Raw genomic sequence first — 19,382 nt, 5'->3', positions numbered from 1 at the left:
TGAGAGGGGTGGTACACTACACGGTGGCGACCGACGGTGGTCCTGGGCTAAACGAAAAACTGACGGAGAGAGAGAGGGGGAGACATCGCATCGGCTGGGGGGAAATAAGGAGGCAGAAAGAAAAAGAAAGAAGAAAAGAAAGAAGAAAAGAAAAGAGAGAGAGAGAAAGGAAAAAGAAAAATAGAGGAAAAAAATGAGGTTCAATCCTCATATCTAGGATCTAGAAATTGATCCAATGAAAACAATTTAAAAAGTTATAAATTGAATAAAATAATTTAAATACATTACCTTGCTAAAATATAATAAATAACTAGTATAAACTTAACAACAAAATTTTAAATTAAAAAATAAACTAAATTAAATTAAACAGCAATTTAAACACAAAATAATAATTAATATTAAGAAAGTACCTCAAAATAAATTTCACAATTAAATAAATTCAATTAAAATGAATTTTAAAACGACGAATTAAATGAAATAATTTAAATACAGTGACTTTATAAAATAAATATTAGAATTCAACAATAAACTATTTAAAAATAAAGAGCACAGTAAAATAAATAAAATCTAAATAAAAATACTACAATTCAATATTAATAACATAAAATAGTTAAAGCCCAACAATAAAATAATTCAAGTTAGAGAGTAATTTAAATGCGAAGTAATTATTAATATCAAGAAAACACATTATTTAAATTTTACAACTTAAAAATCATAAAACAATACAACGAAAAATACATTTAATTTAAAATAAAAGAACCACTAATTATAATCATTTAAAATAATCCTTCAATAAAATACACGTAAAAACGGGGTATCACACTCGGTCACAAACTCCATACCAAATTTTGGTGCTTCAACTCGTACATCATCATTTGATACTCTATTAGTCCCCTCCACCTCCGCACTTCATTTATGTCAGATAATGTTTCTAGAAATGCAAAGGTATGTATGAGATTAGCATCATTAAAGTAAATTTTTTAAAAGTGTAATACCACTAGTAGCATGATAACTTTGATCAGTCATCGGTGATGTACTTCCAACATTTTTCTCAAATTTCACACTAGTTGGCACAGTTGACGCGGGGATCCTTTCTCGCATCAAGTTTTCCAAATTACTCAACAGAGAGTGGGGCATATAATAAGGTTGCATTCAACCATGTTGTTAGAAAAAAAAATAGACATACAAAAAAATTTGTTAAAAAAATCAAAATAGATATACCTGGAAGGTCGTTTCAACACGCCTCTTTTCCTCTAGATTACTCGATTGAGGGTAAGGCATATAAGATGACATTGTCGGGTGCTACAATCAAGCACGTTGTTAGAAAAAAAAAATGAATGACTTTAAACAAATTAACAAATTAATTTTTTTTTTTAAATTTCTTCTAAAATTAAGATAAATATACATAGAATGAATTTTCAACTCACCTCAAGTCCTCTAGATTTCTCGACACGAAGGGTAGAGTACATTTATATCAAAATGATGCTACAAATTTATGCACGGTGTTAGATTTAAAAACACATCAAACAAACCTAATTAAAAAATAAAAGACATTAACTTGGATACTCACATGGTAGACGTTTGGGTTTTTATATGTATTTTGAGGCCTCATAAATGGCGGGTAGAATGGATTTCTGAGACCAACATAGGTCTATGAAGTCGACGTTAAAGACATGGATGGCATTCCATATTCCTCTTCTCCTATCACATTAAAAACTGAGAATGCCAATTAAAAGACTAGTCAAGCTTACATTTGGGCTTCATGAAATCATTATTAAGGCATTTATCAGATGACCACGTCCAATTATTAATAATAGCAAACACTTGAGACAGAAAAAAGAAACTCTATAGAATAAAAAAATAATAATATTAATCTATAGCAATCAGAAAAAAGGTATCCTATCTCAAGAATATTTCATATAGATGGTCTATGTCAACAATCGTGACAGTGCATGTGATTATCTATGAGATATTCTATTTAAGAGATTTGACATGTCAATGAGGGAAAATATGTGGCCGATTTTAGCATTCTAACAAGTGCTTCCAAGTTCAGGGAGGTGAAGATACAGTGTTCTGTGTTGATAAAGCATATAGATATTCATCTTTTTAAGTACATATCTTTACAATCAAGAATGCCAGGTGTTAAAATTTTTGAAAAAATCTAATTATAATTATAATTATATGCTATAATATGTATATCAATCTAATATGATTGGTTAAAAAGTAAATTTTATTAAAAACATTGCTAATTTACATTTAAAATATAAATGAATAAATATTGATATACAGATTAGTACACAACTTTATTTGTATATAACAAAATTCAAAATTCTTTACTTCTTGTGTTTGACCATGAATATGGTTTTTACTTTTAAATTTATGTTGTAATGATGTACTATTCTAGGCCATTGCAAATAGAGCAGCTAAGATCATTGGCCATGCATAAGCGTGGTGAAAAGTTTGTGCACCCTAATGATCATGTCAACAGATCACAATCTTCTAATGACACTGTAATCCTTTTGAGCTCTTTTATGTCTTGGCCTATATCTAAAGCTGATGTGCAGTTGATTTTATTTTAAACAGGATAATTTTTAATGCATTCACCAAGTTTCTTGCAATCTTTTTTTAAAGTAATGTTGTTTTCTTCTTCTCAGGAAATGCATATCGCAGCTTCAATGGAAATAAATTCAAGATTACTGCCAATTTTGAGATGCAAAGACGACATTCAAGATTAATGTTGGTTTCTTCCCTCACAAACTCATTGACTAGTGAAATCAAGTGGGTTTTCCAAACCTGATACCACTGATAGCATGACAGTGAAATTCTGAAAATTTGCAAGCTTCTCCATGCCCTAAGCCCAAAATTTGCAATACCCATCTCACAAAATCAATAACACAAACAAACTTGTCTCCCTTCACCTCTCTCACATACCATAGTAGAAATTATAATACAAAAGGAACAAATGGTAATGGAAACCATAATATACAAGGAAAAAGTTACCTAGGAAGCTAGATAGAGGGCAACAAAATAGCTACAAACTAAAGACCTGAGGTGATGGGCAGAGGTGAGAGAAGAACTCAGGGCACTGGGTAGAGGAGTGGATGGGTGAACGTAGGGTGGGCAATGCAGAGAGCAAGAAGCTTATGCAAGATTGGATATGAGAAACTTTGAAAATGGCCTCTTCTACATTCAAAACGCACATTTCAAGTACAGGGGGAACAAAAGAAGCCAAATCAGGTGTGTAGAGTACAATAAATAGTAGCTGATGTACAATAAAACCAACCCTATTATATTATTAGTTATTAAGAAATGGGGTTGGTACTTATTATTATAGTTCATTTCCATTTTAAGGAGAAACCAAAGACCACCTTCGCCTCCGGAGGGCCCGTTACCTTAATGGGAGGGCAAGCACTGGGCATAATGTGTATATATATATTTATTAAATAAATGCCAATATGGGATGAACAATATTTTCATTCAATATTTTTCCCAATTTTGCCCTCTGTTTTCTCCCAAAATTCCTATAGTTTTGTGCTTTTTATTGCTCTGACCAACTTTGTAAAGTGTAATTTATATAGAGTTTCACTTATCTCTTTCACTTTCTTTTTATTGTTGTCCATTGTTCTTTTTTCCCGTTTTACCCATGCTTTTATAACGAAGTTCCATCTTAGATCTCTATTTTCCAAACCAAATCGAAACATAATTTGTAATACATGTCTAGATGTTAAAAAAAAAAAAACATCTTTGAATCAATATACATGAAAAAAGGGGATGAATACACACGAATGAAATCAAACCAAACCAAACAATATTTGTAATATTTGCTTAGATCTCTTTTTAAAAATTATATGGCGGTGAGAGGATTAAATAGATAGAAAGAAAAGAGATATGAGAGTTGGGAGACAGAGAGAAGAGCGATATGAGAGTTGGTAGACCCAGAGCTGCATGGTTGTTGTCTCACGAATTCGCATAAACTTTCCAAATTCACATATAATTTAGAATCTATTTGAATTTCTACAAGTTGAGTAACAAAATCATACTCATATACATGAAACAAAACCAAATCCAAACACAATGTCATATATATCTAGATGTAAAAAATAAAAAATTCACATGAATATGTAGGGCTGAGAATCGAACAGTCTGGACCGGATAAACCGATCGGACCGGTTCTGTTTGGACCTGACCGGACTGGACCGAATTGGGACCGGTCCGGTCTAGTCCAATTTTTAAGGGACCGAAAGGGTTCGGTCCGGGGGTTTTTCACTCCGGACCGGACCGAATAGAAAATTAAAAAAAATTATTTATATATATTATTTATATAATAGTTTTATATAATTAATTATATAATTATATATAGTATAAAAAATATTAATAGTCTAATATAGACTATAGTTATACTTATACTAATATAGTTATACTAAATCACTATAACTAATACTTCAACAATAGCTATAATGACCTATACTAATAGTTTACTATTAATACTAATATACTATAATATAATTTATATACTTATACTAATCACTATAATTAATACTATGTATAGTTATATAGTATATTTATCACTTTAATTAATATAATTTAATTATCACTATACTTATATTTAATTAATATATATAAATTATTATAATTAATACTTATATAGTTATACTAAAGTACTGATTCACCATAACTAATATTACTAATATATAGCTATATTAATGGTCTAATACTATTATAATTTATATAGTTATACTAATCATAATAAGTTAATAACTAGTTAAAAGAAAAAGTTAATAACTAAATCACTAGAAATATAACTATATATATTTAGTATGAATGTATTATTATATTATTTAATATATAACTTTTTTTTTATGGAAATATACTTCATTGCATTCATTCATAAACGAAGTTACAACTGTAACTTATCAATACAGGAGAACCAGACTATAAGTCAACTAGCGCAACTGCTTAGAAGCTTCCTAGCCAACAAATTTCTTTGTAACAGACATTGTTTAAACTTCTACACTGTCTCTCCTGACAGCAGTCAAAAGAGAAAACTTTTTGTCAAACCAGAGCTAAAACAACCTTTTTTCCGAAAAAGAGAGGTACACCCACGCTCCATCCTCCCAAGGAGGAGGAGTACAACCACACTCTCTCCTCCCAAGGAGGAAGAGTACTAATACCCACTTTCCTCCAAAAGAGGAGCAGGACAAACACCCACATTCCTCTAAAAGAGGAGTGGGACACTAGCCTATTTTTATTATTTTTAAAAACTAAAACAGACTAACTACAAAACAAAAAATAAAGGGCTATAAAACAAATGGGCCCAGCCTGAGCTAAAGGCCCAGCCTGTAGGTACATGAGGGCCCAACCCGTTAGGGTTTCATCTCATCACTCTGCCACTGCCGCCCGTCTTCATCCCTACAAGCCTCTGCATCTTTCCCCCACCCGGCTCCTGCCAGCCCTGCAATGCTCTCGTCAAAACAGGTTTTGAGGACATCCCACGCCACATCCTCGACGGCGCGCCCTAAGAACTTTCTGCTCAGGCGCGCCCCGGCGGTACCTCCCCCACGTTCCAGTAGCACCAACAACCACCCCAGCGCTCATTGCACTCCAGCCAACCCACGTTGTCCCTGTTACACCCGAAAATAGAGCAACTGCTAAAACGTCTGCAAGAGCCACTGCTCGGCCCCTCACCCCAAAGGACCCGAGGCCAAACCTCTAACCACCGAATCCTCTCTGCCAGGACAACCCATGCTTCTGCATTGCTCAACGACAACACGTCGCCATATACGACCGAAGAGAGGGGTTTTGGGGTAAGCCGAGGCAAGGCCTTTGAGACGCCCCCAAATTCCGTTTGGGATCGGACGTACATTTGAAGTGTCGAGACATGCAACACAAGGTTACCTGCCCCCGTTCATGACATATAAGATGCAATATTCCTAACATGCATATAACAATATGCAATATTCGCAACGGATAAATTTTTTCTTTAGCAATACTATGCACCAAATTGAAAATATCTCAAATGCTTAAAACATACTTCATACATAAAAATCCATTGAACAACTAAGATCACAACACTAGTCCAAAATGGTTATGATCCAAAAAGTACTAGAGATGCAACTCAATCGTACAAGTAGTAATTTACGTTAATTACTATATTAACATTTATGTCGCACCGTCCCTTAGTCAACTGTATCTAGTTGATCAGCTCCTGATTCTCCTTCAGGTCCTGTAACAAGATCTACCATTCGGGGGGAATGATAGTTGGGACTACCAAAGTGAGATTTGATTACAAATCTCAATAAGTTAATAAAAAACTTCCACACAAGCTAATAATGCATGGATGACAGTAAAAGTATAAATGCATAATCAAATTCATAAGTAATTAAAGGATAACTTGACGTACAACATAGCATAATTGACATAACTTAAATTGAAATATGAACTGAACTTGACTTGACATGAACTTGATCTGAAACTTGACTTAGCATGAATTTGCTTTGAAACTTGAATTAACATGAAAAATACATAGTCCACAGTTGTTGTGGCCCCATGTATTCTACACAAACTTGACTTAACATGAAAAATACATATTCCACAATTGTTGTGGCCCCATATATTCTACGTGTAAATACATACTCCACAGTTGTTGTGGCTCCATCTATTCTACGGAAACTTATTCTTTAACTGCTTAAATACATACTCCACAGTTGTTGTGGCCTCATGTATTCTACGTGTCACAATTGCTGTGTCTCACGTAGTGTATGCGCCACAATTGCTGTGACCCCATACATAAGTAATCAAGATGAAACGTGACTGGAATACGAAATGACTGAAACCCTGACGTAACATAATGTGACTTGAACATAACTTGAAATACATGACCAACTTGAGATAGAAACATTTCGTAACATGGCATAACATATAATAGACAACATATTTAACATGACATACTTGTAACAGTGAATATTACATGACTTGACATACATGTAATAGATGGCGTACTTAGCATGACGTACTTGTAAGGTACAGTAATACATGACAGAATATATTATGTAACAGATAAAAAATTGATGACAGAATAAATTCTGTATAATAGACAATTACGTGATAACTTGGCATGGCATGACATATATGATAACACACATACATATTAGACTGCTAGTAAGTTAAAAGCTAACTTACCTCGATTTCCGCATTTCTTATAAAACTTCAAATGCGATCACGAGGAACTGTAATTAGTGATTCTAAAAGTTAGAACTAAATCACTAATAATTTGAAATATGAAAAATACTAACTTAAAGAGTAAAATTTTCATTTTACTCTCTACATGTGGGAAAATGACTGTTTTACCCATAACTTAAGGATTTTGCATACTAACTCTAAAAGTTTTCAAAATTTACATTCCTCATGTAAATTTTGTCCTAAACTTAAATATCAACTCAGAAAAATTTAAAACAAAACACAACTATGAAGAACACACTATGGCCGAAACATCCATAGGCCATTTCTCTTGATTTTTGTTGCAATTCCTTCCAATTTCAAAACTCATGCTTAAACCAAAATTTTGCAACAAACACTTCCAATCCTAAGTTCAAAACCATACTTAAAATATCCATTTAGAAAAAGCTAATAATTAACACCAAAATTTTTTTGTAAAAAGATCAAAGCACTTGAATCACAAGTTTTGACCTTAAATCAAAACATTTTCAAGAATTTCAAAAATCAAATCTTACTTCTAATATATTCATAATATCATCCTAACATCAACCATGCTTTAAATCATCAAACTAAAGTCACCAAAATCACAAAATAACATTTGGAGTTTTTTGGTTTTACACTTAGTCCAAAAACAGAAACTTTTTCCTCAACTAGTTTTGATAAATCTCTTGATCTATGACTTATAAATATATGATATTCAAACCAAACCATCACATGGTTTAAAAAGATGTCCTAAAACATATATAAGCTTCTAATTCAAGATCACATGGTTAGAAATTAATCAAAACATAAATTTAGCCAAGAATATCTACACTTTGGCTTATCTGAATATCTCTTTGCATAAAATTTTATATATTTGAAGCTAACATCAAATATCTTCAAAATAATAATATAACATGTATATAAGATGTTTAGGATCTCCAATAAAATTATTAAAGTCATTAGAATAGGTTTAGACCACCAAAGAGTTAAACTTTCTCAAAACAGAAACTGTTTTTCTTCTTCCAGTTTCTAAGTTTCTAAATCTAAGAAAATCTTTCATCAAAACCTTTAATCATGCAAAAATCCTCAACCAATAGTCACATATACATGTTAACAATACTCCATAAAAATTTCGGACCAATATCTATCCATTAGCTTGGTCAAAAACTCCAAACTATAACATATTCTCTAGTTTATCTACCAGAATGACCTTTCTATAGTTTATATAATATTTGACTGACCAAATGATTTTCAAATGGGGCAAATAATATATCCATGTAAACTAGACTAAAAAAGAAACAACTTATATGAAATAGACTTTATGATAAAACACTTACAAAAGTTTCTAAATGGGCGTGTAAAAGAACTCCTAAAGGTTGTCCGAGAGAAAGTATTTGATATTATTTTAAAGGAACGTGTAAATGAAGATAAGTTTGTAGGTGATGGCTGGAGCTACTTATGGACGAGATAAGGAAGATTATAAGGCTGGAGTTGAGAGTTGAGTGTAGTTTTCTCCTACCCAAAATATCTATAAAAGATTATCTCATAATATTCTATCCAATAATATCTACAAAAAATCAACTTAAGATATTTTTATCTAATAATATCTATAAAAATCAAATCAAAATATTTTTACCCAATAATATTCACGAAAATTACCTCAAGATATTTCTTTTTATCCAATAATATCTACAGTTTTGAACAGATGTTTTGTCCGAAAATATGAAAAAATGTTATTGCGCCATAAGACTTTAAATAACCCTCCGAGTCTAATGACACAAATCATAATACATTTTGACACTTCTAACTATCTCCAATAATAAAAAATACACTTATGATACTATAGTAAATAATAACACTAACTATGTAGTTAGACAAAAATCTATACGATTAATGGATTTGTGAAAACTTATGAGATTTTCACGAGGTTCCTAAAGTTAATAGAAATTTCACAATTGAATTTCTAGCGGACTGTTACAATCTCCCCTCCTAAAAAAAAATTTCGTCCTCGAAATCGAAGTAAGTAAGAAATAACAAGTTAAGGAATATGTGTTGCTTACTAACCTGGTGTCTATCCCGTATATATTTGCCTTTAAGATTATGTCATTCCTTAACTCTCTTATTTTAATCAACAATTATATTATACTTCTTTCCACAAGGTTGGCCAAGTTGTATCGACACACTCTCCAAACCTAAATAATCTTCCGAAACTCTTTTTTAAAAAAACATAGGCGATATACTTTAAGTGTTTTTGTAAATACCAAAGTTAGTAGAGAATTCATCAAAATTAAGCCGTTATCCTCTCTCTCTCTGTTTTTTTTTTTAAATCGGTGGCTGTTTTAGACCAGACAACTCTGATGCGCATGATTTTTATAGGTCTTCTGTAGTTGTCAGGCGCCGCATAGATATGACACTACTTTGTTCTTCTGTAATTGTCAAGCACCGCAGCTATGATACTACATTGCTCTTGTCTCTTGTAGAGAAATGATTCACGAGAGATGATTCGTCATAATTTTCTCTATAAAAGAATTATTCAGTTCATCTTCTTTCTCATCTCATCTTCTTCACTTTTCTGAAATTAGTCTGCATTCTTACTCTGCAATCTCTTTTTACTTACTCACTTTGCAATGGCTCAGCAATCTTCTCATTACCAAAACATGAGGTATTCTGCACTTCGTTCACCAGTTGTTTATGCTTCTTCCGTAGGTGCTATAGTACAATCCAATAATGATCTGACTAATAAGTCAGATAATGAACTTATCTACGAGCTTGTGAGTCTCGGTACCCGATACTCATTAGCCATTGTCGCATATTCTCAGCGACTGCAATCCAGGACTGGTGGGATTGACAAACTCCATGAGAATATTTCTATCCTTCAAAGGTTTCTTATGGAATCCAATATGAAGATAGAAGCAGTAAAGCGAGAGAACAGAGATTTAAAATCTTTGCTTAACTCTTCTTTTCGAGTGGCTACTCCTTTAGATAGGAAAGACATGCAGATTTTTGAAGAGCAAGAACATTTAAAGATTGAGGCAAAGAGCCTCAAATTTCTGTAATTTTGTTTTATGATAATAAAATAATACTTCACAAATATTTATATTTGTGTTTCTATCTTCTGGTAGATGTTTTATGTGTTCCATTTTATTTCTTTCAGGGATTTTCATATATATGAAATGATCCAATGACTTATATAAATATGTATTTAATCATGCATATCCAAACTCTCAGTAATCTTCAAGTTAATAAAAACCTCAAGGAGTTCTACTGGTCTAGGACTAACTTACTTCTTTATAATCGCAACAATCAGTCATCTTCCTAGGTGGTACTTCGATAACTGACCAGTTAATAACTTAAACTTGAGACTTTCTCTCTTATGATTGTCATAACTCTTCTATCCATCATGAGTTATCAATTATTCTAACTCTAAATGATTTGTTCCTAATGTTCACATAAATCCTCAAGACCAAGATTTTACTCCCCATATAATAGTTTTCTAAAGAAGATCGATCTATGTATCCATAAAGATAGTGCTTTGCCAGAAATCATTTACTGGCGGCGTGGTAATACTATTATCATAAATGAATCCTACTAAGGCTAAAGCTTCTCCTAATCAAATTACTCTTCCAAACACAATTTTTATCGTATTCTCAGAATCAAAACAATTCTTCAAATATGTGGAATACCATTCATCAATCCTACATATCCTTTCTCATATTACTAAAAGGTATTCTATATCTACATTGATATAAACAATAATACTTCTAATGAAAATTGTTACTCTTACCACTAGGGTCACAATTCAGTTTCCAAGCTGAATTCTCAAGCACTACCACAATTAATAGAAACAATGATTCATTTGAATCAAACAATGTACAATTTACCAACCCCAATGACTTGACCTACTCCAAAATAACAATAATGCAATACTACCATCAATTGCAATCAGATCAACGTTAACTATGTTTACCTCAACTAATCATTCATCCATCGGGAAATTCTGATCCTCTTGATTGTTATCTCCCTTAGGATTCCGAGGTATCCATTGGGAAATTCTGATCCTCTTCAGTCTTTCACCGAGAGCTTATCCAAAAACCAAAAGCTAGAGTTTTAAAACAAAACTAAAACAAACCTAAAAAAAAGCCACTAAAACGAAAATGAAAATGAAAGAGGAGGGAGGAAAGGAAGGGGAGATGGAGCCAAAGTCTCATTCCCCCCCCCCCCCCTCCCCGCCCCGCGGAAGGTGGATCTGCTTTGGCTGGGTTTCTAGAGAGAAGTCGGAGGTCTCTCTCTCTCTCTCTCTCTCTCTCTCTCTCTCTCTCTCTCTCTCTCTCTCTCTCTCTCCTATTTTTAGTTAGGGGGTTGCCCTATCTATTTAATATATAACTATAATATATAGTATTAGTATATATTAATATATTATAAGAGTTATAGTATAAATATAATATATAAATTATAATATACTAAATCACCATAACAGTATAACTAATATTAATATATAGTTATACTAATCACTATAATTAAAACTAATATATAGCTATACAATATACTTATATAGTTGTACTAATACTATTAGTCTATTATATAGTTTAAGACTCAATTCTAATATAGGCTATATATTTATAACTAATACCAATATTTATATTAATACTAATAATTTAGAATATAGTTATACTGACTAACTGACTCAACATAACTAATATTACTAATATAATATAAGCAAATTGAATTACTAATAGTCTAATACTAATATAATTATATAGTTATACTAATCATAAATTTATAATAACTAAATTATTATAAGTCTATAGCTATATATATTTAGTATCAATGTATTACTATAGTCTATAATGTATAATTATTAACTATAATATATAGTACTAGTATAACCGATCAAAAAAATATATATAGTACTAGTATATATATTAATGTATTAACATATTATAAAAGTTATAGTATAAATTATAATATATCATATATTTGTAAATTTATAATAGTATTAGTATAGTTAGCTTAATATGTAATATGTTATTATTAAATCACTATAACTACATAGAGTATTAGTAATAAGAGTATTATTAATACTCTTATTTAATATAATATTACATATAGTATTACTATCATTACATATAGTTATTAGTTATAGTATTAGTACTAGTATAGTTATTAGTACTAATAGACTAATAATATTAGTTATTAGTATTACATATAGTTACATATATAGTTATCACTATTACTATTATTACATATAGTTATTAGTTATAGTATTATTACTAATAGACTAATAGTATTAGCGTATTACTAATATATATAATAGTATACTATATGTATATATATTAAATATATCACAATATAATTACATAAGTATTAAACAAAATGTCATTAGATAAAAAAAAAAGTCAACCGTGGACTGAATGGACTGACCAGACCGGTAGGACCGGACCGGTCCGGTTCAGAATGGAAAAACCCTAGATCGAATAGGTCCAGTTTGGTCTACAAAACCTCCCTAGACCAGACCGAACTCACCCCTATGAATATACATGAAGAAATGGGATGAATACATATACATGAAATCATACCAAACCATTTAAAATCTATAATATTTGCTTAGATATAAAAAAGATATGAAGGTGAGAGGATTGAATAAATAGAGAGAAGAGATATGAGAGTTGGTAGACCCATAGTTGCATGGTTCGTGTTTCCTTATTTCTCTTTAAGCCAGACTCTGTGTTAGGAACCCTAACACTCCGACCAAACAGAGATGAGTGAGGAGAGGGTCCGACAAGAGCATAAAGAGAGACAGAGGGAGATAGATGGAATAGAAGAGTTACCTTAGATTCTTTCGACATCATCTGCAATGGAGGAGACAATGAGTAATGGGAGAGAGAGAGAGAGAGAGAGAGATGATTTTGATAAATAGGAAAATGTTTTAGTGGAGGTAGGGCTGAGCAAAAATCCGAAAATCCGACTCCGACTCCGACTCCGACTCCGACTCCCTATTCCGACTCCGACTCCGACTCCGACTCCGACTCCGACTCCGCTAGTGTACATGTTTTGTAAAAAATATGTGTTTTTCTATATAGTAATCATATAAATATAAATATAGTAACATCATTAGTTAAATCCAATAATATACTAGCAATTAGCACTAGTTATTAGTTATAAACTTATAGTAAATAAGTTAATAAATATTATTAATTTACTATATACTAATAGACTAATAGTATTAGACTATTAGTATATAGTAAATTACTAATATATATAATAGTATACTATTAGTTGTATATATTAAATTAATATCTTTAAGTTATTATCTATTAGGAATTTAGTACTAGTGTAGTGTTATCACATATTATTAGTTACTAATTATTACATCTAGAGTATCTAGTTATAAGTTATTAGACTATAGTAAATAAGTTAATAAATATTACTATATATTAAAGACTAATAGTATTAGTAGTAGTTTATTACTAATATAATATATATATAATAGTATACTATTAGTTAATATATATTAAATTAATATCTTCTAAGTTATTATCTATTAGTACCAGTGTAACTAGTGTTATTACATATAATTAGTTACTAGTTATTACATCTAGTTATTACATATTTGTTATAGACCATTCACTATAGTAAATAAGTTAATAAATATTACTAATTTACTATTATACCATATACTAATTTACTATTATACCATAGTCCATATACTAACTTACTAATAGACTAATAGTATTAGACTATTAATATATAGTAAATTACTAATATAATTCAATAGTATACTATTGAGTTACATATATATTAAATATATATCTTTAAGTTATTATCTATTAGTACTAGTGTAACTAGTGTTATGGACATATTATTAGTTACTAGTTAGTAGTTATTACATCTAGACTATCTAGTTATTAGACTATAGTAAATAAGTTAATAAATATTACTAATTTACTATATATTAATAGACCAATAGTATGAGTATTAGTGCATTACTAATATATAATATATTTATTAGTATACTATTAGTTATATGTATATTAAATTAGTATATTTAAGTTATTATCTATCAGTACTAGTGTAACTAGTGTTATTAGATATTATTAGTTACTTTTTTTTGAAAGGGATATTATTAGTTACTAATTATTACATCTAGACTATCTAGTTATTAGACCATAGTAAATAAGTTAATAAATATTACTAATTTACTATATATTAATAGACTAATAGTATTAGTATTAGTATATTACTAATATATAATATATTTATTAGTATACATTTTTACTAACTTAAATATATTTTTACTAACTTATTAATTTATTTTTACTAAATTATTAATTTGTATTTTAACTTTTTTTTTCCCAATTTTTTAAAAGTGAAAAGTGGAAAACCCTAATGGGTTAGGCTGAAACGGCGCCGTTTCAGCCTAACCCATTAGGGTTTTCCACTTTTCATTCCCCCCCCCCCCCGATTCCCTCCCCTCCCCCTTCAGACTTTCAGTGTTTAGTGCCTTTACAGCTCATTTTCTTCCTCACTCCTCAGTGCCTCACCTCTCATCTGAACCCGTGCCGTGCCGTCGCCCCTCCGACCTCCGTCACTCCTCTGAAAGCCCATTCTTTGCAAAACCGAGGTGCCTCTCTCTCTCTCTCTCTCTCTCTCTCTCTTTCTCTCTCTATAATTTGTATATCTTAACTATTTTTGCATTATTTTTGTTCATTTTCTTGATAGTTGTGGATATTAGGTTTGTTTGTGTGCTGGAATCGTTGGATAGTTGTGGATTTTAGGATTGTTGTGTGCTATTTATGAAAGGCCATGAGTTTTCTTCATGAGAGATGGATGGGGGTCATGGGTTTAAGTGTACAAATGGTTTATAATTTATTGAAGTATGGAATTTGTTGGAATTTGTTGTTAGGATCTACTATGAAATACACTAAATGTTGTTAGGATCAATCTCCTTCAGTAGTCCTTGATGATCTGAAATGCTATTACTTGTTTTTTCCCATTCCTCTAGTAAGCACTAAGCAGATTCGCAGAAGCTTTTAACCCAGTAAGCACTGAGTTCGCTCGAGCTCAGTGTCGAGCGAGGGTCGAGCGGCACACTCTGCCTGAATTCGCTCGAGCTCAGTGTCGAACGAGGGTCGAGCGACACACTCTGCCTGAATTCGCTCGAGCGAAGTGTCGAGAGAGGGTCGAGCGGCACACTCTGCCTGAATTCGCTCGAGCGAAGTGTCGAGCGAGGGTCGAGCAATGCAACCACATTTATAGATTCATAGGACATTTTTTCTCATTACTACTATATAAGTATATATGTATATCATATAAGTTACTTGAGTAATCTTTACATTAGTTCATGAATTTATTTTCTTTATGTTTATCTTATTTGTTGTGCTCTACAGTTCTAGTTATTAAATAATGGATATGGAAGGCACAAACACTCTTACATCCACAGGTGCATCTTGTCCTGGCATTCCAGCCCCAGAACAACCGATTGATATTCCCATTCCAATAGTTGATGAGTCTAGCGGACCAATAGGCTCTTCAGTAGGTACTCCTAGTGCCTTTCATTCTACCCCTCGCCCTCCACCTGGTAGTAGAAATATTAAGAATAGGTCTGAGGTATGGTCCCACTTCACAAGAGTGCCCGATTGTGATCCCGAAGAGCCTATAGCTACTTGTAATCATTGTCATAGGCAATGGAAATGCCATCCCAAAAGGCAAGGCACTTCGGCCATGAAAAGACACATCCAACTTTGCCTCAAAAACCGTAAGAGTAAATTGGATAAGAGTCAAACATTCTTGGTCCCGGAAGCAAGAAGTGAAGGAGGGGAAGGGGAGAAGACCTTAGGGATGGCCAAATATAATGAGAAAAAAATACGAGTTGCCCTTGCTAGGATGGTGATAGTGGATGAGCTACCATTTAGATGTGTTGAGGGAGAAGGGTTTCGGGAATTTGTTAAAGCCCTTGATCTAAGGTTTCCTATTCCTTCTCGATTTACCGTAATGCGTGACTGTATGAGGGTATTCTTGAGAGAGAAGGATAGCTTGAAGAAAATGTTTTTGACCACCAAACAAAGAGTATGCCTAACCATCGACACTTGGACTTCTATCCAAAATATTAATTACATGTGTGTGACCGCTCACTTCATTGATAATAATTGGAAGTTGCATAAGCGGATCATTTCATTTGTTCGGATTAGCGACCATAAGGGGGCAACGATTGGGAGGGAGTTGGAGGAGTGTATGCTTGATTGGGGCATTGACAAAATCCTCACAATTACAGTGGATAATGCTACCTCTAACGACTCTGCTATTGATTGGTTGAGAACAAGGGAAATAGGAAGTGCGGATTGTATAGCAAATCACGAGTTTATTCACATGAGGTGTACGGCACACATCTTAAACCTTATTGTGAGTGAAGGTTTGAAAAATGTTGATGACTCAATTGTAAGGGTCCGAAATCTGATTAAGTATGTGAAGTCTTCTCCCCAAAGACTTGCCACTTTCAAGTCTTGTGTTGATAGATCAAAAGTTCAATGCTCTAGTTTTTTGACTCTTGAGGTGCCTACTAGATGGAATTCGACTTTTCTTATGTTGGACGTGGCTGAGAAGTATCAAAAAGCCTTCCAACTTTTGCTTGATGAAGATCCCTACTCACGAGTTTATTTGTCTGAGGATGGACATGGGAGAAAGGGTCTAGGAGCTCCTGGGCCGGATGATTGGGAGACCATAAGAAACTTTTCGAAGTTTCTTCAAATATTTTATGGTGTTACATTGCACATTTCTGGTACACTATATGTCACATCAAATAATTATGTCCAGGAGCTTATTGCCATTCATAAACACTTGAATAATTTTTGTGACAATAGTAATCGACGTTTGAGTTCAATGGCTTTCAGAATGAAGACAAAGTATAATAAATATTGGGGTGATCTTGAAAAAATAAATCGGTTGTTGTTTATTGCTGCTATTCTTGATCCGCGGTTTAAATTGGTTACTCAAGCATATTGGTTCAAGAAAACATTGGGTGAGGCGAAGGGTGAGGAATTTGTTGCACTCCTCAAGAGGGATATGGAATATTTGTATGAGGCATATGTAGAGTTTGGTGGTGGGTGCGTAACTGGTGCTAACAAAACTCAAAGCGGTGAAGCTAGTGCATCAATGGGGAGTAGTAGTACAGTTACAGACTATGATCCCTTGGATTTTTTGAGGGAGTTCCATAAAGAGCATACAACATCTTTGATGGATTGTAAGTCAGAGTTAGAGCGGTATTTGTTGGAGAATATTGAGATTCCTATGGGGAGTTTCGATATTTTAATTTGGTGGAAAGTCAACTCTACCAAGTATCCAGTTCTTGCTCTAATGGCAAGAGATATCTTGGTCATTCCTATCACCACCGTTGCATCTGAGTCAGCATTTAGCACAGGAGGCCGTGTCCTGGATCCGTTTAGGAGCTCTTTGGCTCCTAGAACTGTAGAAGCTCTCGTGTGCTCGCAAAATTGGTTGAAGTCTACTCCCATATGCTTGAGTCAAAATTATTCTGAAGCCATTGATGATGCAGAGAGTTATAAGCTAGACTCAGGTAATGTATTTAGAGATTTTTTTTAAGTTGTTATATGAGTTGATTTTAACATTTTGTAATACTAATTTGCTCTACTTTAACATCTTAATGCAGAATTAGCCAATTCTATGGCCAGCATACTCCGTGAAGAGGATTGACAATCTTGTTTCTGGTATCTTATTTCAATTTTGCTTTCTTTATTTTTATAAATTTATATGATATCTTATTTCTTTACTAATTTTTTTTTTTAGGTACAAGTTGAAAAATTACATTTTTTGGACCTTTGGTTATGTATTTTTAATTTTAGGTTGTAATTTTGGACTTTTGGTTATGTATTTTTAATTTTAAGTTTTAATTTTGGTTATGTATTTTTTAATTAACATTTTGTAATTTTGGTTATGTAATTTTAATGTGTGTATTTAGTTTTAATTTAGTTTTTAATTTTAGTTGCACATTTGAATTTAGTTTTATTTTTTATAGTGATAGATTTTGAATTTAGTTTTATTTTCTAATGTGATGATTTTGGTTAGATAAATTAGAAATCTCAAATTATATTTTTAAAAAGAAATTGATATAGAAGTCCAAATCCGATTAGAGTTGCAAATTGTAAAATTGAAATGTTAATTGGGTTAAAGAAAAAAGTCTAAAAAAAGGCCCAATAAAAAAGCCCAACTCCGACTCCGCTCCGACTCCACTCCGACAAGTCGGAGTCGGAGTCGGAGTCGGAGCGGAGTAGGGTGTAAACGGAGTCGGAGTCGGAGTCGGAGGTCGGATTCGGCCTCCGACAAAGTCGGAGTCGGAGTCGGAGGAGGCCAAATCCGACTCCGGTTCAATCGGTGCTCAGCCCTAAGTGGAGGAGGAGAAGAAGAAGGGGAGAGAGAGAAAGAGAGAAAGAAGAACAAACTTTTTTACCTTTAAAAATAGAAAGTAGTGGGGACGAAGAAGATCACTTATTTGGTTCTCATAATATGTGTGAAGGCAAGAGTTGCCAATGTTTTGGATTTCGAGTACTAGGGGCGATAGGAGGGAATTGATCAGATATGAACAGAAAAAAAAAAGCTAACGTCACTTCACACGAGACCCTAGAACCAAAGCTTTAAAAAGAATAAAAAAAGTAAAACAACAAGAAGTTGAGTCGTGACACTGATTTGATAATTTCAAAACAGTTTACAACCTTTTATATTCCAACAGTTCAACCCCATGAAAGAAAAATTGAAAAAGGACAATGACTTTAAATCGTAGAAGGAAAACCAAACAATAGAACAGACAGATTGATCTAGCTTTACACATGTTCCACTTTTAATATAAGGATGAAAGTTTATTTAAATTGATGGTTTGAAATCTTGAAGTGGATGATAATTAAATGGAAATGAAATGCACTAAATTTTAAAACAAAATTTTTATTCTTAATTTAAAAAGAATGTTTTCCATTTTAAAATAAAATGATATGTTTTATTAAATATTTTTTAAGAGAATAGAGTCATCTAAATAAGGATAATTTTTAACATAAAATAAATTGATGAATAATAAATAATATTCATAAAAGAATATAATCATTTAAATAAAATGATTTCTTAAAACTATATTATATTTAGGAGTCTAAAATATAAAAGGCCTGCTTGAAAATTAGATTTTG

This window comes from Carya illinoinensis, chromosome 5, assembly GCF_018687715.1.
Source record: "Carya illinoinensis cultivar Pawnee chromosome 5, C.illinoinensisPawnee_v1, whole genome shotgun sequence".
Classification (NCBI taxonomy): domain Eukaryota; kingdom Viridiplantae; phylum Streptophyta; class Magnoliopsida; order Fagales; family Juglandaceae; genus Carya; species Carya illinoinensis.
This window is presented reverse-complemented; position numbering follows the sequence as displayed.